This window comes from Saccostrea echinata, unplaced genomic scaffold (genome assembly GCF_033153115.1).
Source record: "Saccostrea echinata isolate AGI-Se365-2 ecotype Australia unplaced genomic scaffold, CSIRO_AGI_Sech_v1 ptg000016l, whole genome shotgun sequence".
Lineage (NCBI taxonomy): Eukaryota > Metazoa > Mollusca > Bivalvia > Ostreida > Ostreidae > Saccostrea > Saccostrea echinata.
Genome location: NW_026889765.1, coordinates 7,031,667 through 7,054,872, shown reverse-complemented (window position 1 = coordinate 7,054,872; position 23,206 = coordinate 7,031,667). Strand labels below are relative to the sequence as shown.

Genomic DNA, 23,206 nt, shown 5'->3' with positions numbered 1-23,206 from the left:
TGCACTTACCGTATTCGTTAAATAATGTTCATGGACATTTCTGTATTTAAAAAAACCACGTAAAGCCTATAATTACTGTTCTAAAAGAAACTAACATTTGATTGAAAAATCTATAATGCTGTCCCTAATATTTCTTCCTGTATCCAAAAAGCTGAAAATTTTTGTCTACTTTAAACAAATTAAATACCTTGATAAAAAGTCTTAATAAAGCATAAATCTTCTTTTTTAAATTTATTAAGGAGGACTTCCTTTGTAAGACAGCTTTATAACTGTATTCAATGGCCATTCCTTTCCTTAAATCTGAATTGTGTTTTACGTCTGAAGAGACTACTTTTTTTATTTATATGAAAAAGACCAGAAATATACAAGGAGGGATATCATATGGAAACAAGGAACAACATGTCGTCGCATTTAGAAATTTCCTTCTTTTTATAATATTCAGTCAAATGGTCTGATGGACTACTCTGATAGTCAACTTAACACAGATGTGGCATCATGAGCTCACACACACATTCAAATGAAAAGGGATTTTCAGGGTCTTAGCACCAGTTTATATGACAACAAGAATACTTAGTAGTCATGCATATATTGAGGGCAAAATAATGCATTCCTTGTTTTGTTCGCCTACTGTGTACTTTGTTACATGTTGCTGTCTTATTTAAGGTAAACTGATAGATGCTTATTATAAAAGAAAACTTTAAATAGCAATTGCAGATTTTAATACAAAAATAGTCAGCAAATATACATAAAGTAAATATGCATTAAGACAAAGATTTAAGTATGAATAGTCAAGAGGTAGTGCAAAAAATCAAAATTATAGCTCACTCATTTATAACTGAATTACTGCAACGATTTAGCACCATTTACTCTCTCTAGTGGTTATGCAGTTGATAAAAGAAAATAACGATTGTAAAATCACCTGTAAATTAGAGAGGCTGAAAACATAATCGCAATGTTTGATAGAAGTTTGGTATTTACAGAAGCAGAACCTCCGGTTTCATCATTGCCACCTGTAAAGAAAGCAGTGATATAGACTAAAACATCAGACGTTCATTGATAAAAACAAAATCCCATCACCATTTCAGATCTGTTTCATATTTGGCTGCTTCACTGATTATAGACGATGAGGGCCAACTTACAAATAAATTATATGGGAGATGACTTCAGCTTTTTCATCGTTTTCCGTCTTAATTTAGTAATCATCTGTATATATGTTTTATATCTCCCAAATTAATCGATACTCAAGAGCATGTTCTGAGTACGATCATGCAATTTAATTTTTAAACCGACGCAGGCTGCTGACAGATATATTGATGTTATAGGGATTTCAACGCCTTCGTTCAATTTATCGTAAATGCTATAGTAGTTATTATGACATTGTTGGCAAATATAACCTATCACTGGGTCGTATTTTGACTGACATATTTCACACAAATTGTTAGGTCTTTGTGTTTATACTGAATTTGACTACGGAATGTTCCTGAATGTTACAGAATCTACTTGAAAGATACATAGGTTTGAGCGGTCAACAGGGGTTGTACACTCCACCTAGGCATCTGATCCCATCTCTGGAATTTCTGGAGGTCCGCTTTTTATGCCCTGTATACAACTTTGTATTGTTTATAGGTTTTGAGATCGATTTCTCTTCGTTATCTTTATCCTATTCATTTTTCTTAATCCCAAATATACAAATTTCGGTTGATCATGTTCTTGAAAATTAATAATACCAACAATTTTTTATTAAAATAGAATTTAAACGAAATATGTTGACAAAATTTTGATAAAATCATGATTTGAGCAATATCTGCATATGTATTATGTACTATAATTAGGCGTTAAGTGGAAAAGTCGAAACTATAACTATAATTCCATCAAAAATAATTAAAGGTAATCAAACTGCAAAGCAATCTGTAACTCTTTCAGACATATAAGATATACATATAAAACATTATAAACATATTTTCTCAACTTGAAATCACTGGTAGGAGACTAAAAGTGAGGTCAAACGAGATACTTACCAATAGTTGTTATAGTTGATGCTTCTGCAAAAGATACAAAATTAGGGGTAAAATGAATGAACGTCGAGATGAAAAGATGAAATGTTAGAAGTGGAAAATTCAGTACAGAACATAGATATCTGTTATTTTTCATTTAACATTTTACTATATATGGGGAATATTTTGATACAATTATAATCTTTCGTTTTATTAATACTATTTATTTAGATGAATATCCGCTTTACACTCAAGCGTACAGTCTAAAATATTTATGTTGCTCGTACACAAGGTTCTCCATCATTTCAAATTTAACTGTGACGCAGTTGCAGTCGTTCTGGAACTGAATTTCCTAGTATATATTTATATTCAGTTATTGGTCTCAATTGACAAGGGTATATTAAAATTTGTGAATTAAAAACAACTTTAGCATTTATACTCATAAAATACTTTCTGATGGATCTATTTTTTAGACATTTTATGATTACGATACGCGTACGATGTTTGACTCACAATACCAATGCAATTCTAAATGCGTGAACATTTATAGAAAAGCTATAAAAGTCATTAATTTGTATGAAAAAAATTCATTTACAATTATTGGTAAGTGTGAAAAAAATGGCTTGTCTTTCATTCATCATGTTCATGAGTAAAGTCCAGCGAGATTTAGAACTTCGAGATAATTGATAATTGATTGTGCAAGTCAAACAATGTGTGCTATAATTAACTGTTCGCATTAGTAAATGAAAACAATACATAATTTGGAGGTTAATTTTGAGATCACTTATCTTCCTGATCGAAGACGATCTTTCTGTGGCGCTAACATTTTACTTTGGCGGAACTATGGCGCAAATCATTTAACTATGGCGGGTCTCCACGTTAAACGGCCGCGGAGAACCCTGCATACATGTATATATATGAACAGGTTATGATTAACCTGTCCGTCTTTATCAATATTTAAAAGATTGCTGATTTACAAACTACAAATGTATTTACACGACAACAAACTTTATCCCCAGTGGTTAGCAACAAATGCAGACAACATTTCTTTTAATATATATATATATATATATATATATATATATATATATAGAGAGAGAGAGAGAGAGAGAGAGAGAGAGAGAGAGAGAGAGAGAGTACAAAACAACATTTTTGCAAGAAAATCTCGATGCATGATAAACATTATTAACCGATATAAAAACAAAGACTTGTAAATATGTATCGATGACTGAAATAGCATCCGCATTTAAGGATAATGGTGACTTGTTATCTATATAAAGTGAAAATGATGAACTATTACCTGGTGTTGTGACAGAAGGGTCTGTAATTCATTAAAAATTGAAACATGTAAAAGGTTCATCGAAAAATACTTTATTTTTGATATATAGATTATGCAATGCTTGATAAACACTTCATCCTAAAATTATTGCTGCTATTTACATGTAAAACAAATGGCGTATTTGCATCTTGCTAAAAATTCCACTAAAACGATTTAAGTTGTTAAACAAATTTAATTTTTTTTCTTGTTTAAGAAATATTCATTCTATTCAGCATAATTTCTTACTTACCTATGACTGTTAAATTGTTAGAGAAAGTTGTTTTGGCCCCTTTAGTGTTATGGTTAACCTTACAAAAGTATGTACCACCATCATTGATTTTTAAGTCTAATGGAAGAAAAAAAAAGAAAGGAAAGGTCAGCTATATAGAAGAACGGTACATTTTTTTCTAAAAAGTTTGTTTTTTAAATAATGAAATATATTGTGAAAGTGCATCCACCTTGAGATTTAAAAAGGAGAGAGAGAGAGAGAGAGAGAGAGAGAGAGAGAGAGAGGAGTAATAATTAATTTAATATTTATTTTTTTTGGTAAAGTGAAGCAATAATTATCTCTGCACTAGAAATCAAGAAGAAAGTGAAAATAAAATCAAGTATCAAAAGTACCTGGAATTCTAAGGTCATAGTAAGTCGTATTATGTACCGTAGTTATATTACAGGTATAGTTTCTATTTATCAATACTTTCTGGCCGTTGTGACAATAGTTTGTTTCCCCAAAATTCCAGTACATGTCCACGTTTGTAATGTCATCAGGTGGTAATTCGACAAAACATGTTTCGACATAAGTTTGACCAATCGTATAGCGCCCATGGTGATTTATTTTGATACCGGCACTGAATTGGCAGGTCACATCTGAAAACAAAGTAAAATCAGCAATTTTCGGACCAAAGCACAAAATTGAGATGGATGGGCATTCCTTGGCAACATCAGAGTAATACAGGTATAATCATTATTAGCCTGTGATTGACAAAACTACTTTGAAAAAGTTTGAAATATAAGATGTTAAAAAGAAAAACGAGGCGATTATAGCTGCATGAACAAAAAAAAAATTGTGAATGGTCTTTGAAAAAATGGCAAATCATTGATTACACTAGAAGTTGAGAATATATTTATATACCGAATAACTATTAGTAGGTTTACGTAATAAATTTTTCAGCAAAATTAGTATATTCCCCACTGAGAGCTTAATGACAACGAACCCAAAGTACAATTTGTACTTCGTAATAAATTTGCTTACATGAAAAGAGAAAATAGATGAAAAAAGGTATTATTCAAAAACAATTAAAGCTTTTAAAATTTTGTGCTTTAATCAATTCATTTCAGTTTTTTTTCTGAATACAGTTTTTTGTATCAAATAGTCGGCCTATTCATAGGACGTTAAAAGCTTATGTTAAAAAAAATCAATTTATCATTAAAATGTGCATATTCGCTGATTTTATCCTTGACGGAAATGAAATAAGAGTACATGAAGTGCAATATCCATAACATGGTATAACAGGTTTCACAATATAAACGTCAATTTATAAAATTATTTTTTTTACAAAATGGGGGGTGGGGGGTGGTGACGTAATCTACTTCTGCTATAAAGCTAAATGCGGAATTTTGAACAAAGTATTTCTTCCTTCTACAAGCCTGTAGGCTGTCAGTAGAAACTACAATATATATTATTCGAATTTTTCTGTCGGTAGCGGTATAAATTCAATTTCCCTCGCTTGCGAGGGATTTTCATCTAGTAACACTAGATATGAGATGATGTCCGTGAACTATATTCAGATTTCTTTCGCATAGTAATATCGTAAATTTGATTAAAAGTTTACTTTTATTTTCGATAAACAGCCTTGAAATAGCAAAAAAAAGAGTGCATGGTGGTGATTACGCTTGGTGGATGTAAGTAGCTGACAATTTTTAATAAAACTAACAAGAAGCAATCCTTTAATTATTTCATAAAACGTCATTAATGAATTATTCAATCAAAACTTGATTTAATTGATATAGAAGAGATAAGTTGTTATAGGTAATTAGAATCAACGTGCAAATCGTTTTTGTTAATCACCGATATTAATCTTGATGGAAATTTTTAGAACGTCAGATGGCATTGAACCCGATTTTTTTTTAAAGGAAAAACGAGGCAATTATCACTACATAAATATTATTTAAAAAAAAAAAAAAAGAAAAAAACTTTGGTGTGTATGAGCATGAAAATAACAGTAAAACAGTTAATATCGCTATAGGTGATGAAAATATTTCTATATCGAAATATCTTAGTAAGTTGTGCTAATAATTTAACAGTAAATTGTGCATATTTGCAAGTGAGAGCATCATGACAACGAATCCGAAATACAATTTATTTATTGTAATAAACTTGCTAAAGAGAAAATGTCAATTACTGAATTTGGTACTGTTCAAACATATAAGGTACAAGTGGTGTAAGTTTTCACATTTTACTAAAGCTGTATTTTTTTTTAAAAGAAAAAAGGGCTTAAATCAGTACATTTCATTGGGTTTTCTTCATTCAGTTTTTTTTATTATTATTAAAAACTACACCAATATACATAAGGAGTGAAAAGCTAATTTTTAACCAAAAAATGTGCAGGCAAATTCAGTAAAATGCATACATTTGCTTCTTTAATGGAAACAGAGCAACGGAAGTACAATATGTAATAACATAGTACAACAGGCATCAAAATAATGTTGCTGTCATGTAAAGAGAGAATTAAAAGTAAATTAATGATATTAATATTTTTCAAGTTTAAAAAAAAAGAGGGGAAGGAGGGGGGCGTGTATAAACTAACTGCTTGGTTTTGGACAAAGTCTTTCTTCTTGCTATGAGCCTGTAAGTAAGTCACTAGAAACTATAAGATATATTATAGAAAATTTTCTGTCAGCAGTGGTAAAAATTCAATTTTCCCCGCTTTCGCGGGATTTCTTCTTGTAGATACTGTAAAAAAACAAATAAACTTTTTATTGATTTTTTTTTCTGTACACAGCATCCCATGTATTACATTTATACCGGATGTCCCACGGAGCAAAATTGCATTGCAGTTATGAATAAAAGAATATTAAGTTATCAAAAGAGCAGAGGGATTTGAATTTTTGTCGAATTTTCAGACTCTTGCTTGTTAAAAGATATGTTCCAGTCCTGTTCCAGTACCCTTCGCATCAGTTAAGTACCATATTCGCTAGCCAAGGGTTTTCGGTCCACTCCGCTCCCGTTCACCTTGTCAAGCAAAGAGCGGAATGGACCGAAAACCCTTGGCTAGCAAAGATGGTTAAGTACATTATATACAGTAAAGTGCATTGACCCAATTTGGGGTCAAACACTTTCTGCATTGGATATTATTTTACCTCAGAGAAAATCAGAAAATGTTATTTATAATCGCAGCAAATTATGAACGATTTCTCATTTTTTTAAAAGGTTGCAGTGCTTATCGATTTTATTTTTCAGATAATAAAGAATCGTCGGCGAATATGAGGTGTGTCTCTTTATATCACAGTTTAGAAAACTTTTACTCATCCATGAACAAAGAATAAAATATAGTCAGTGATCGTCTATTTTGTTATTATCTGATCACGAGAGGTAAAAGAATGAGTTTGGATTTAACAAATGTATCATATGAGTACAATATATTTTAGACTTACGTACATGCGTGCAGTGAACAAGAAATATGAAAACAATTACAGCTCGAAGACAGGAAAACTGCTCCATTAGATCTTCCTTAATTGCAAACTCGAAAAATCGTCTTAGTGTGCTTCGTCGGTAACAAAAACAAATATGAAAACGAGGTCAAGACTTATCTGCTTGTGAACAAGATAACGTTAATGCGTTAACAAAAGTGCAATAGCTATTACAACATGTACAATGGTTGTGTTTGAAAGTGCACATGGGGAAATGAGATGGTATTATTTTTTTTTATTAATTCTGCAAAATAATTCGTTAATGATAAAATATATAAAATAATGAGTAAAATATTTTTTTTTTTTTTTTTTAAAAAAAAGTCTTAAATGCTGTAATATTTGTCAATTATGATTTCATTTTATGATCAGATGATTATTAATTTATGACTTTATAAAGAGTTTACAATATGTACTTCCAAAACTCACAAATATGGGGGTGTGTAAAATATGAAAGCATGCAGATCGTTAGTCTTTCCGAATACTAATAATACAGTGATGAATAAAAGTTGAAAAGTTGGTAGAAATAGTAAAATTTCTTTTGAATATGCTACAACTCCGAATGACACAAACTATAGATATTTTTTTTTCAGATTGTATTTATTCATAATTATGTTGTTGACCATCACCCAGTGAAGCATATTCCGCAATAATCATCGGCATCATCACGTGAAAAAGATTCAGGATATCAGCATGTGGAACGTTTATTCTTTTCGTCATCTGAATATAGCAATACATTCTTGTATACATAGATAATGAGCTGGTACATTTTTGTATATTGATGACGTACAGGTCAAGTTCAAGTTCCTCGATTATTTAACGAAAGTTACGACCCTTATACTTTAAAAAATTCTAATAATTCATTGTTTTCAAAAATATTTTTAGCTGTGCTTGTAGATAATGAGCTGATGTTGGATATGTCCATTAAAAATGATGAACTACAGATCAAGGTCAAGTTCCGTGACTCCGTGATGATAAACCTATGTTTATAAAAGTTTGGAAAGTTTTCATTCACTGTTGTCCAATCCTTTTTTGTTTTTGTTTGTTTGTTTGTTTGTTTGTTTTTTATGAACTCATCTTTGGTTTGTCTTTCTATATTAGTGACTTACGGATCAAATATTGATGATATTCATATTGATTTACCCATTTTTATGAAACATATAGCCCTTGGATTTTGAAAATGTTTAATTACTCACTGTTTTGTAGGGTTTTATATTTGCATACAAGTGATCACCTTTCCACAGAGCTTAAGAATGTTGTGATATAGTCAATTGATTCCAGAAAAAAGGCAGCAATATGATACTTTATTTTCATACCATTTCCATCAATTGTTATTTTTACATTATTGGACTTGCACGCATTTTAAAGTTGCATGTCAGCGGGACATTCGTGTTACACAGACATATCTAGTCATTTTTATTGGCTTCTCACTTGACGCAGCAGGTATTGTTTCTTAAAAGATAAGCCTTTAATTATCATAATTTATATCTGTGTCATATTCTGGTTTCAATATTTTTTTTATTTTACGCTGAAGAAAATATTTATAATTTGCAAAAGATAAGTATCCACAAGTATCCATAGAGGATATTTAATGTTTTGTAGTTGGATATGAAATTTCTTTCACATGTCGGGCATGATTTTTTTTTTTATACATGTATATATTTTCACAATTGCAAATCACGAGTGAAAACATAATAAAATATCTTATCTAACGAGGGAAAGTAATTTCATATTCGACTATAAGACATTAATATTCTATTTATTACTACTTATTATAATTATTTGCCCTGTCTTTTCAAAACGAATGGCTCCGTGATCGGGAGGTCGTGAGTTCGAATCTCGGCCGCGACAAACCTAAGTCGATAAAAAATAGGTAGCAACTGTTCCTTCGCCATGCGCTCGGCACTTTGAAGTGAAAGTTGCGGGTCCTTCGGATGAGACCTTAAAAACCGAGGCCCCGTGTCACGGCAGGCGTTGGCACGATAAAGATCCCTCACTGCTCAATGGCCCTGAGTGCCGAGTAAAGGTCAAAATTTGAAGCCCTTCACCGGTATATGGTGACGTCTCTATATGAGTGAAAAATTCTCGAATGGGACGTAAAACAATATACAATCAATCAATCAATCAAAACGAATGATGTAGGCTGCATTGCCATAGTTCAGCGGTTGTGAGATATCATAGCGAAGATTGACTTGGGCTTTAACATAAATTGGGAGCAATTGCGGCAGTTTTAATCTCTTTCAGTATAGTTTATTTATGCTGGCTTTCTAACAACAGGTTATGGAGTATTTTTCATAAATACTTCTTGAAGGAAGGACAATAGAGAACTTTGCAACGATTGGCTTTTTTTCACAGTGTGAAAAAATATCACTTTTATACCATAGATAACTCACAGTATTTCACTGTTTGAAAAAGAAAGGGGAAAGATACTACACGGTCTTTCAACAGAAAATAATATCTCATTTCATTCAGTCTTTCTTTAATTTTCTGTGATAGAATGACTTAACCAAAAACAAGTGTTATGGTACATACATGCAGAATACATAGGGGTTTTCCAGTTTATTATAACAAGTTATAAAAGCGAGAATATCCCAAAACAGATATCGAGCACATGGGAAATCTTCTTTTAAATAGCCTGATACACATTACTTTCTTTCATAGGGTATACTGGACTAGACGCCTCACTCTGAATGTAAATATTGGACGACGTTTTAACTATTAAAAGTCGCAGGTAATTTGGATGATACCTTAAAACCGAATCCCTCGTCACGGCAGGCGTTGGCACACCAATAAGCTTGACAGCCGAGTAAACATCTGAATTTGAAGCCATTCATATGCATCCGATGATAATGTGTGAGTGAAAAAAAAATTGCAATATTCGTCAAAGAACAAACAATCAATCAACAAACAATTATAGAACGCATTTTACTGTCGCTGGTGATTACTGTAATGCATATAAGTCTCTAAACAATACTTGTACTTTGGTTCATTATACCCGCACTTTCTAAATAAAGTTCGGGTATATTGTTGTTACTCATATCCGTCCGTCCGTCCGTCCGTCTGTCACACTCTTCTTTCTCAAACTCCTCTTACATTTTACACAGTAGCCTAACCATCTTTTCGGAGATGGTTGGTGGTGTCATGTAGATGTGCAGTAAGGTTTCGGAATTTTCATTTTCACCCTGGGGGTCAAATGGGGGTCGAAAAATGACGTTTTTTATGCAAAAAGCCCCTGGTTCCCTGAACTCCTCTTACATTTTACACAGTAGCCTAATCATCTTTTGGGAGATGGTTGGTGGTGTCATGTAGATGTGCAGTAAGGTTTCCGAATTTTCATTTTCACCCTGGGGGTCAAATGGGGGTCGAAAAATGATGTTTTTTATGCAAAAAGCCCCTGGTTACCTGAACTCCTCTTACATTTTTTACACAGTAACCTAATCGTCTTTTGGGAGATGGTTGGTGGTGTCATGTAGATGTGCAGTAAGGTTTCGGAATTTTTATTTTCCCCCTGGGATCAAATAGGGGTCGAAAAATGATGTTTTTTATGCAAAAAGCCCCTGAGTCGCAGAACTCCTCTTACATTTTTCACAGTAGCCTAATCATCTTTTGGGAGATGGTTGGTGGTGTCCTGAGGATTTGCAATAAGGTTTCGGAATTTTTATTTCCCTCCTAGGGGTCAAATGGGGGTAATTTTTTTTTAAATATTTAACATGTTTAAACACCATGGTTCCCAGAACTTTACTTATATTTTATGCACTAGCCTTAAATCATGATCATTTGGAAGATGATTGATTTTGTCCTGTGGATGTGTAAAATGGTTTTAAAATTTGCATTTCCATGTGGATGGCAAACAGGGGCAGGAAAAAATGGCCCCTCCCTAACCCATGGGGTCATGATTTGTACAAACTTGAATCTACACTTCTCGGGAATGTTTCCATATTAATCATGCTTTTGTTGTTCTTGAAGAAAAGAATTTGGAAGTTTTTTTTCCCTTTTATTCCTATATGAAATTTTGATCCCATATTGTGGCCTGACCCTATGCTCGGAGGTCATGATTTGAAAACTAGAAATATGTCCATAGGACATAAATGCCCCACCAAATGTATATTACTAATGCAACATGAAAATTTGTATGAGTGTATGAAGTTTGATGAGAATATCTTGAACAGTTTCTTTAAAATTGAAACTAAAATCTAAAAAAAAAAAAAATGGAGATAGATGATAAATTCTCACGAAATTATGTATAAGTGCATGGTTACATAAAAATATCGTAGATTGTTTGTTTAAAACTAAGCAAAATACAAATTAAAGAGAAGGGAGGTCAAGGTCACAGGAAAGTGCAAGGTGAAAAGTTTTTGATGCAATTGAATAGCTCTCACTAATACATATCAGCATATCAGGTTTGATAAAAATACCTTGAATGATTTATTTAAAACTGAGCTTAACACTTATTGAGGAAAGAGAGGTCAAGGTCAAAGGAAAGGTTCAAGAGGTCAAAATGTTGATGCATTTGGAAAGCTTACATCAGTATGTATTTACTATTAGCATATGAAGTTTGATAAAAATATCATAAATGGTTTATTTAAAACGTAGATAAACACTCATTTAAAAAAGTAAGGTCAGGGTCAAAGGAAAAGTCAAGGTAAAAAAAAAAGATGCAATTGATAGCTCTCAGCAGTATGTATCAGCATATGAAGATTGATAAATATATCTTGAATTGTTTATTCAAAACTGATCTAGACACTAATTTAAGAAAAGTGAGGTCAAGGTCAAAGGAAAGGTCAAGGTCAAAAGGTTGATGCAGTTGAAAAGCTAACATCAGTATGTACCAGCATATGATGTTTGATTAAAGTCGGACATGACAAACACTATATGCCTCGGCCATAGTCATGGCAGGGCATAAAAACTGGAATCTACTCTATATATGAGGATGTTTCCATATCAAAATGACTAACAAGCAAATTCAAAGAATTGTGGTCCCCTGCTTTCCGTGTCCTAGTGGATGGGATGTCATTATTTATGACATATTGTTTCAAATATGCACGCCCCATCATATGTCATTCAAAAGTAATCACCAAAGTTAAAATTTTTGAAAAAAAGGTCAAGGGGTAAAAAATCATAGCACGCTCGGAAACATATTGTTACATGTAATGTACATGTCAAATATGAAAGTCCTATCTCTTCTCAATCAAAAGTTATAAGGAAATGTAACATTTTTGAAAAGTTGGTTAAGCTTCAAGGTCAATGTCACAGAGTCGAAAGTCATGGTATATTTAGAAAGGTCTTGTCACAGGTAATATACAAGACATGTATAAATATGAATGCCCTATCTTTTCTCTTTCAAAATGATCAATTTAAAATAATGTTAATTTTTTTGAAAAGTAGGTCAAAGTTTAAGGTCAAGCTCATGGGTTCAAAAATCATAGTATGTTTAGAAAGTTCTTGTAGGTAATGTACATATGAAATATGAAAGTCCTATCTCTTATTATTCAAAAGTTATGACCAAGGTTAAATTTACTCTAACAGACGGACAGACTGACAAACAGACAGACAGACAGACAAATGAGATTTAATGTCTCCTAGGTCCCTTTCGAGAAAACGAATGACAATAATGCCCTTGCTGTTCTTGAGAAGAAGATTTATGATGGAAAAAATCCCCTGCATTTTTCTATGTAAATCATTGGATCCCCATATGTGGTCTCATCCTACCCCAGTGGGTCATAATTTGAACAAATTTGAATCTACACTAAGTCTATATAAAGAAAGTTTCAACTTTTTGGGCCCAGTCAGTGGTTCTTGATAAGACTTTTTTTAAATGATACCACCAAATTTTCACTAATTCTTGATTATCCCCCTTGAAAGAGGGTTTGACCCTTCAGTTGAACAAACTTGAATCCCCTTTATCCGAAGATGCTTTGTGGCAGGGGTTGGTTGAAATTGGCGAAGTACAGTTAAGGTGCCCAATGGAAATATCGACAAATTTTTGTGATTAAAAATGTATTCATAATCAGGATGGCGATTATTTTTTAGTACGTTATTTATATCTGACAAATGTAATTATGGTTAATAACTACATATTGAGGACGATTAGATCTTATAGTTAGACTTGTCACGTGATGTGACAGTCACGTGATTTGAGCACATTTACTTGCAGTATTGAGGTCACCTATAAATTTCACTAGTGCAAGGGCATAACCAAGTTAAAATTCTAAGTTTAGTTTATAAATATTTTCAACACGCATTGTAGTTTCTGAAAAGTGCTGCGATCCTATACAGATTCTGCTATTTCATTGATAAAATCGTATTTGTATGACCGCATATTGTATTTTTTGCTTGTCAACGACATTAAATATGTATATAATTAAATTATTTTCAAGATTTCATCAGGATCGCAGCACTTTTCAGATACCTTAATACTTCTAGAGTTGGTATGTAAAAGCTTACTATGATCCATTGAGTGTATGCCCTTGCACTAGATCGATTTATTAAGACCCTTACATTACACTCCAATGTACTTGCATACAAATATACGGCAGTATCAATTTAATAGGAAATGTACGGAAAATATATTAATAAAATCGTAAAGAAGACATTGAATCCAAGTTAATCACCTATGAAATATCTGTAAATAATATTTTATTTAATTATAGAATACATTTTTCGTTGAGAAAATATTACTTGATTCGCCACTCACTGCATACAAACTGCGTCAAGTTTTACGAAATGATGTCACATCGACAAGTGCATTGCGATCAGTGACTTGTTTATGTCTTGTTATGTGGGATTTAACTAACGACAAAACAGCATGTTGTAGTAAGTTTTGATGTAGTTTGATGGTCTCCTAGTTTAAAATAGCAAATCATTTCATTTTCTGGTATTTTAAAGAATTGTTGGTTTTGTATGATGTCATAGTTAATTTTTTCCGTACAAAATAGGCTCCGCCCCCTTTTTGTAGCCTTAACTGTGCTGCGGGCCCAGTGGTTCTAGTGAAGAAGACAAAAATGTGAAAAGTTTACAGGCGGACAGATGGATGACAGACAAAATGTGATCAGAAAACCAGAAAAAACTCAAGTGAGCTAAAACTTATGATCACAAGTACTTGGAAAGAGTTACAGTATTTGAAAAGCAGTTTTTTTTTCATGCATTGTTTTCAGAATCTGAAAAGGTATGACTTGTATCCATGTTGAAAAAAACTTCACATTTCAGAAAACAGTATGATTAAAAATAGTTAATCAAGGTGTTTTGAGTAGCAAAATAAGCTAAACTGGTATAGCTAATTTAACCACAGAGCTTAGTCAATTTTAAAATGCACAACCTTTTCAACTCTTAATCATTCTTAAAATATTTATATAATTCATTTCTGATTCAAGGGAGAACTAGAGATATGACCAGAAGTATACCCGTTGACTAATAAACATGTACATGTATATTGTGTTTTTTTAAGTCATTAATGTTTGTTTGTTGTTAAATGTCCCTCTCGGGAATTTTTCACTCATATGGAGACACCACCACTTAAAATTAATGAAGACGTACAAGTCGGATTTGAGGTTAACATTCATTATAGGAGTTTTCAACAATTAAGACGTAAAGAGATAACGCCTTCCCTCGCCCCTTCCCCTGTTTGTTCATGAAACTAATACTTTCTTTTGACATAAAAAATGTTAATATAATACAGATAGTTTAATGGTCCATCTCTTTGAATGATTTTCATTCCTAATTCTACATGGGTTGACCCAGATTCATGAATGAAATGTCAAGCAATCTTATCATTGATGCACTTTTATTTAATTTGATGTAGTCACATTGTGAACATTTCCAGTTCATTAAGAGAGTGGGGATGACCTCCAGGGGTTCATAACCTTAAACCATTAGATGTACATAACACAATAACACAAGAAACAAAATTATGTTTAGTCAAATGGAAAAGTTTTCTACTATTTTGGAGTCATTTCAGGGACAGGGAGCGGCTAGGGAGATTGGACCCCCCCCCCCTCCCGAAATTTGCAAAGCTATTTAAATAGGACTATGTACTGATTTACAGAAGCAAATAAAAAATGACTTTGGACGCCCTCCCCCCTTTAAAAACATGGACCCCACCATCATTGTGTTTATTTTGTTTGTTTTGTTTTTTTTTTTTCCGGAAAAAATTCCTGGATCTGTGCCTGTAACTGAATGTAATGTCGACAACAGGAGATAACTCTTCAGAATGTGAAATTCATCTATTGTGGAATCCGATGATCTTTGATCCTTTTTAAACTTTTACCTAACCATTTGCATTTCGGTTATTTTACCCCAATCAATACTTAAACTTGTACTTACCGACTGTCATAGGTCCTGTCAACTTCATGAAATATAATCCAATTAAAACACAAAATGAGTTAATTTCTACTGATGTTTACACCACTCTGCATCATGTGCAATGATAATGGTAAAATTAGTACTAGTAGGGTGACACAAGCCCATTGTGATGTAGAAATTTTCAAAAAGGTGTTCACATACATGTACAAGAACAGATTTCATATTATCGTAACAAACGATGTTTTAACGTAACTTTGCCATCTAGACCTATTTCCAAAAACAGGCAATTTGTGTGTGTGTGTGTGTGTGTGTGTGTGTGTGTGTGTGTGTGTTTGGGGGGGGGGGGGGTGACAAAATTGACTGGGTATGGCTTTACAAGGAGGTTTTTGCCTAATCAAATACTTAAATAAAAACTTTGCACATTTTGATAAGTTCATCAAAAATGCTATTACTAAATAATATTATTTGTTGTTTAGAAAATAAATTTAAAAAGTTCCAATTATGGGCCAAAAATTTATATCCCCCTTTTATCAAAACCTAATTTAATTAAATTCTGTTATTTCAGACTGGTAATGAATTAAGTAAAGGAAATACCAATAAGAGGCTCATAGGTCACATGGTCACCTGAGCATTTTATGCTCGAATTGACGAATACATGTACATGTACTGTGTAAATTATAGAATTATTTTGACTTTTTCCTTGGTAAGCCCAATATGAAGGAGTGTGCATTTATTAACACCTTAGTGCGGGTATTACTGTCTCATGACAGCATCTATTTTTTTTCTTTCGATATAAATGCAAAGTCACAGACCACATTACGTCAAGCAAAATATCACATGCCGGTTGTACGAGTAAGAAACCTACATTAAGATATATCTCGTGAAATCCATTTTTGCTTTGGTGACTTCAGGGAGACAACATTTTATCCCTCACCCTCACAAATAGAATGTATGTATGTACAAATTACATTTCAGCAATGCGATGGAGGAATTTTTGGATAAGAAATATGTTACGTTTGGTTACCTGATAGGACAGTTCAGGATCTCTTTGCTGTTTGCTACAAATGCTTTGAAAAATTTCTAAACTCAATTCATAGAACAGGGAAAAAAACCAGCAAAAAATTGAGTTCATAAATATGGTAAATTGGTCAAAATAAAGTGGTTAAAATTTTTTTAAACGAAGGGTGAAATTCAATATAAAATCTGAATAAATTTAAAAAGAGTCAGTGGTAGTCAGGTCATGAACAACCCTGATTATTTATATATGTTTCATGAAACATTGCTGCAGAACTACTGTATTGATGAAGGTATTTACAGTTTTAAGTAAATGAATGTGATCTCAAAACCATTACTCTTTTCCACAATTAAGTCTTAGTCTTTTTCAAAGGATTATTTTATGTATACAATTAAACGGAATATTCTATCCATTGAAAAGCTGTGATTTGGATTAAAAATAACATAATATATCGTCGTATACCCTAAATTCGTCCATACCCTAAAATCGTCCTCAAACTTCACGCAACCCGCACGTTTCGAACTATGTATCGATGACGTCATTTTTGATTGTTATGACTGGTAAACACAATGATGCAAATATGTTAGCAATTATTTTTAGAATATGCAGTTTAAACTCGTAGTAAAATTAAAGAAAATAAAAATCCTTAAACTATCTGTTTTTTTTTTTCTTAGGTTCATTTTTTATTGAAAGTGTACAGGGCAGTTACGTTCCCAAAAATCACTTCCAGATCAAATTTACCTTCATCTTATTATTTTATACCTGTCGATATATTGAATTACGTGCATGGGCTTTTAATTTAAGAATTTGAAAACAAAAATTTAATGCTCCCAAATCATGAGAATCTTATACACTTTCCACCTAGATATTGACGTTAACCGTGTTTAGTTGACGTAGTATGCGACCATGCGGGTATTACAAATTATTTCGGAAAAAAAATCTAAGTCAACACTGCATATGATAGAGTCTCCAAAAATCAAAGATTTTACCAGTAACTTTGACTAATAACTGTGAATGCTTCCAACAATAGAATTTCTGTTGGTCCTACAAATTAAAAACATTTTATATCATGCCGGTGTTTTCTTTTTTCTTTCATTTTTTTTTATGAGTTGTATATAATCGAGATTTTTTTTCCCTCCAGGAATATGCTATTAAACCGACAAATAAATAAAATCAATATTTGTCGTGCATAAGAATTTATCATACCCCCCCCCCCTTTAAAAAAATCAATCTTTCAAGATGACCAAGCAATGATGATCACATTGTTGGAATAGATCTACTTTTGACCTTGCTCAGTCGCCAGTCCTGATCGATAACCCCCCCCCCCCCTCCTTCGCAAAAAGTCGTAAAGTAGTCAAGTAATTAAGAAGAGAATTAATATTTCATTTTTATAAACCAAGAATTTATTTTATCAAACAGTCGTTTTATTTAGTCGACAAAAGAAGGTGTATTTTTGTCACAATTTTTACAAGTATCACAGGTGCCACGTGCATTGAAGCATAACTAATCCAGCGGTCATCTACTGGGTATGAAATTCACGACATATTGATAATCAAGTAAAACAAGATCTTTACTGTCACTCTTTAATTAATTTCTCATCTACTACAGAGTAGATAAAAAGTTTTTTTTTCCTGTAACGTGAATATTTTACACATTATAATTAGGTGATCAATTCAAGTCTACGTCGTAACCCCAACCATTAAATTAAAATTTTCTGATTTTTCCAGATTGTGTCGGTCAGACTTGCACTGTTCAGATATATTGATTTTCTATCGGTTTTTGCCAGTAAGGTCAATGAATTTTGGAAAATCTGAAATATCAGGTAATTTGATGAGGCATGTATTTTAATGACATCGTTGACAATGTAAATCTGAAAGCACATTCGTGTTTCTTAAAAAGAAAACGGAGTCGGTAATAGCTAAAGCAATTGAATGTTCTTAAATTGATGAGAATATTTTTTAAAAAATATCTTTTGCATAGAAGAACTTTATTTACAATTTTTATTTAAATGATTTATCACAAATCACGAAAAACAAATAGACCAATCGCTTGCGGTCGTTTTTATATCTGAAGGATGAAAATAGGGTATGATTGACATTTTTAAGTGTGAAAGTTTGATTTTGTAGAAAAGCTCTAAAAATCTTGTCAAGAGTGATATATGAAAAATGACTTTTAACATTTAATCAGCATTTCCGTTCTATAGCTAGCACTGAAGTTTGTTTATCAATTTGCACGCGCTCGCCGTTACTATGACGTTGAATATCGTAAGGGGACGATTTATGGGTACTCTAGGATACATGTATTAATCTAAAAAAGTTTAATTCACACGTTCATTTTCCTTCAAATTTCACATAATGTTTCAGGTCAAATTTCAGTTAATGTTTTTTTTCTTGTTTTTCAAGTATCAAGTATTTTTGGCTGCCCTAATAAGTTATCATAGTTGAATATAGAGTTTATTTCACGAGTGGGACAGGATTTATTGATATGTTCACTAGAGAATCGCACTCATAAAAATATTTTAAAAAATTCTGTCCCACTCTTGAAATAAATTCACATATTAATTTCTACTGATTACTACTAACATAATTGATTATTTTCATGTTGCATTTTCTTTCAATATTTGATTACTAGAATTAGGTGATTCTGCATTCTGTTACCTGTAATAAATTCTACCCACTCTAGAGCATTGTTCTGTGTTTATATCCTGAGAGTTTCTCAGGTGAAGTGCATTTTCTACACTTCCATTTTCTTTGAAAAGTCCTGATTCAAACACACGAATAAAACATTTTGGGTCAAATAAATGAGAATGGATCTTACCAACAACATGTCATTTATTTACATGTATTTATATTAATTAAAACAAATGTGGAAGGCACTATTAGCAAAAACATTGTGCAATCGCCAAAAGGGTCCGTAAAAACTTAGATTTTAACATGCCTAAATGAATAAAGGTCGTGTATTATTCGGTCAAAAAGAAAAGCATCTAAGCACTTCAAAGAAATGAAATATATGGAGATAACGAACAGTATTCAAGCTCAAAAGTCCATTAAACAATACAAAATAAGAGCAGAGCAAACACGGACCTCCAAACATCAGAGGTGGGATCAGGTGCCATGGAGGAGTGAGCACCCCCTGCCGACCGGTCACACCCGCCGTGTGCTCCTTGTCATGATCGGGAAACAACGGAAAAATCCGTCGACAATTCAGTGTGTAAATAATGGCCTAACAATTAGTATGAAAAACTTCAGTCAGCATTTGACTCAATGATAAATTGTATTTGCTGACAAGGTCATTGTATCGACCATAGAACTTACGAAATGATGACTTTAAACGAGACAGCTGATATTCTTGTTTCATCAACTTATTTGTCAATAATTTACCTCGTTTTAGAAATTGTACATACGTAGAGCATGCTCTTGTGTATCGAATCAACTGAGAGATATATACCCCGTATGCAGGTGATGAAGGTATATTGCTGCATAAGTAAGGGAAGTTGACGATTGAAAAGTTAAAGTCATCACGTTTATCATAAAGTTTGGTTGTTAGATTACCATTAACGTCTTTTTCAAGTAAAATATCCAAATATGAAACAGATGTGTCAGACTCTGTGGTATCTTTTATCTCAAGTTCACCAGGATATATCGTATCGACATAAGAATGGAAATAGCCATTGTTAATTGACAATACGTCGTCGATATATCTAAATGTCGAGTTGAAGGCCACAGCAAGTGTTTTCTTCTTTTCACGTACAAGATTAATGATCAATTAAAATTTTCAAAACTTAAAAAAAAAATGGCAATTTATCATGACTTTTGTTTTAGCCTTTGTTTAGTAGCAATTCATTTATTTTCAAAAAGTGCATTTAGTAAGTTAAAGCATGTTAGTTTAAAAAGTATTTTTAGCTGTATATACTCCTTTTCATTTTAATTAATTTTTCAGAATTGTTTTAAAAACATATATTCAAGCGCAAAATATTGAACGACATCTTTATAAATGTAAGTTTAAATATTAAGTAGATCAAATATGTGATTTTTTTTATCTCTACTATACAGAGACCAGAAGAAGTTATATGATAGTAAGGAGTCTGTCGTTCGTCTAGCTGTCAGTTTAGCTGTCTTTGTCTCTGTAAACAATTTTTCGAAGTACTGCTCCTCCTCCAGTTTTGGTTCAATTTTGATAAAATTTTCTATGCAAGTAGACTTAACAAAGATACGTATTTCTATACACAAGATTTTAATTTTGATGAATGATGTTGCCATTGTTACTAAAAATAAAAAAAATTCTGTGAAATTCTTTTAACATGCTTCACCCCTACAATTTTGGTCCTATTTCAATATACACAAGTCATCTTCACTAAGATACATAATTCCGTATTTTAGTTTTGATTTTAATGAACAGGGTTGCCATGGTTGCTAAAATAAAACCTTCTGTGATATTCCTTTGAAATGCTATCCCCCTACAGTTTTGGTTTCAAAAGAACTTCTAACACAAATAAACTAAACTAAGAGTAAGGTACAAAGTTTTGCGTAGTGATTTTTAATTTTGACGAACGGTGTTTTCATGGTTATTACAAATAGAAATTTCCATGAACTTCTTTCAAAATGCTACTCCACCAACAGTTTTGGTCTGATTTCAAGAAAATTTAATACACAAGTAGACTAACCAAGATGCAATTTTTTTTTAATAGTTTTTTGTACATTTTAACAAACGGTGTTGCCATGATTACTTAAAATAGAAATTTCTGTAAAATTCTTTTGAAAAGCCACTCCTACTACAGTTTTAGTCTAATTGCAATCAAACTAGCCACAAAAGGAGACTAAACCATGGATCATTCCATGTATTTTAATTACTGTTGTTGCCTTAGTTTTACATGTATGTCCAAGCGGTTCTTTCCTCTACCTTTGTCACAAGTATAAACCAGTAGAGTTACAGTCTCGTCAGAGATATCTAATTGTGTATGTTACAATCCAAACAGTGTGTTTTCTCTTGTTATACAGAATTACATAACATACTGGATATTGTCAAGCACACTGAGTGCTCTGTTGTTATATAGAGAGAAATGAAATAAAAAGATCACTGTCAAAATATCAATAATGCAATCCATACAACATGAACCATTCGATATATTTTTTGGTTACATACACTGGAAATTTAACACCGTCCGTCTGATGTATGAAGAAATTATTGCAAAAACATAAATGCTAAAATCAATTTTGATGAAAAGGACAGAAAATCATACTTCACTTTATGTATGTAACTGAAATGAACAGTAATGTGTGTTTTAGACAAATACAAATCAATTTGTACACATAAAAAGTATTAGTTTTCCTTCCTCGATTCCTCAAATAAATAAATAAATTTTTGTTATTGTTAATCATTGTGGCTACTTTATTTTAATGCAACACCAAAGTCAAAGACAATAAATTTAATGTTTTCATCTTGGCAAATTACATTATTTTAGAACTTTTAAACATAAATATACATACATACAGGATGAGACCGTATAAACCGAGGTCCAGTGTCGCAGAAGGTGGCACGAAATAGATCCCTCTCTCCTCAATGGCCCTGATTGCCGAGTATAGGTCAAAATTAGTAGCTCTCCACCGGCAAATGAGTGAAAAATTCTCGAGGGACGTTAAACAACAAACAAATAAACAAACGAAAAAGCGTTTTATTCAAGTTTTGTAAGCGACAAGATTTCCATATAAATGTAACACTTCAGGCAGTAACATGCATATTTAACATGTTTGCCATATACAAAATACAAATGTACACTAGAGAAATATTTAATAAATACAAAAAAAATTATTCTAAAACATGGTATTTTCTGTACGAAGGCGAAATGTATGCACATTGAAGAACAATTGCAAATTCGTCCACATTTTGTCAAGAACAAATAAAAAGAAATATGCAAAATTTCTTAATATAAGGGATAATTAGATGTTCCGTTGAGACTATAAACTTGCGTGTGTCTAACGACATGGAGCAGCATCGCTTCGTCATTGGAATGTCTCGCCAGCCGTAGAACGATCGAGAAGGGTTTACTCTTCTTTCTCTGTCATCACATAATCAAACTCTTTCTTTTTAAGGGATTCTTTTATAACAAAATAAAATAAAATGTGGATTGTTGCTACCCGATGTAAAATTACAGTGTTATATACAGGTTGACTCAGCACCATACAGTACCGATTTGTGTACTGTAGGTCAACCTTTACACATTCGCATTTTTTATGTTTTTGCAGATCGTTTAGTCTGGACAAGAATTCTCCACAACGCTACACAAAATTTTAGATATGCTCGCTGCGCCAAAAATCTATTTTGTTGTCGTAAACAGATTTCTATACCGTGTTTATTGTTTTAATATATTTCTGATCAAAATCCGAACCAATTTGCACAAAATGAAATCAATACAAAATTGAAAAATTATATACATAATTTGTATTATTTTCACCCTTACAATGTACTATCTGTCCACCGGGAGTTGGAACGTAGATGTTACATATCTGATTTCTAAAACTGCACAGGGTACCCCTACCACTAGTACTGACACATTAATATACCATTGAGAAGAAAAAATAAAAGATTTGTAAAATATTTCATGCTTTTATTAATTCTTAGTGTTTGTTCAGGTTGTTTGCTAATTTTCACCAAAAAAAGCGTTCATTAGAAAGAAGAATAAAAACAATCTCTCAATATTTTCCGAACAGTCCTCGTATTTGTCATAAAACATTAATTCTGTATGTATCAAATGCTTTTGACCGGATAAGTTGATATTACACGTAAAATTATGTTGCTATGTGTACGATGTGTATATAAGGAGTCACACTGAAATACGTTCATCATATTTATTGCTTTAATCTTACGCAATTAAGCGGTAATCATATTTTAACTTTG

The 23,206-nt window shown here is 32.2% G+C and overlaps 1 protein-coding gene across 1 annotated transcript in view; it reads right to left on the bottom strand.

The window, feature by feature from the left end:
• Positions 1–23,206, bottom strand: part of LOC133188382 (uncharacterized) — a 186,641-nt gene that overhangs the window by 150,684 nt on the left and 12,751 nt on the right. The gene's annotated exons all lie outside the window — the stretch shown is intronic.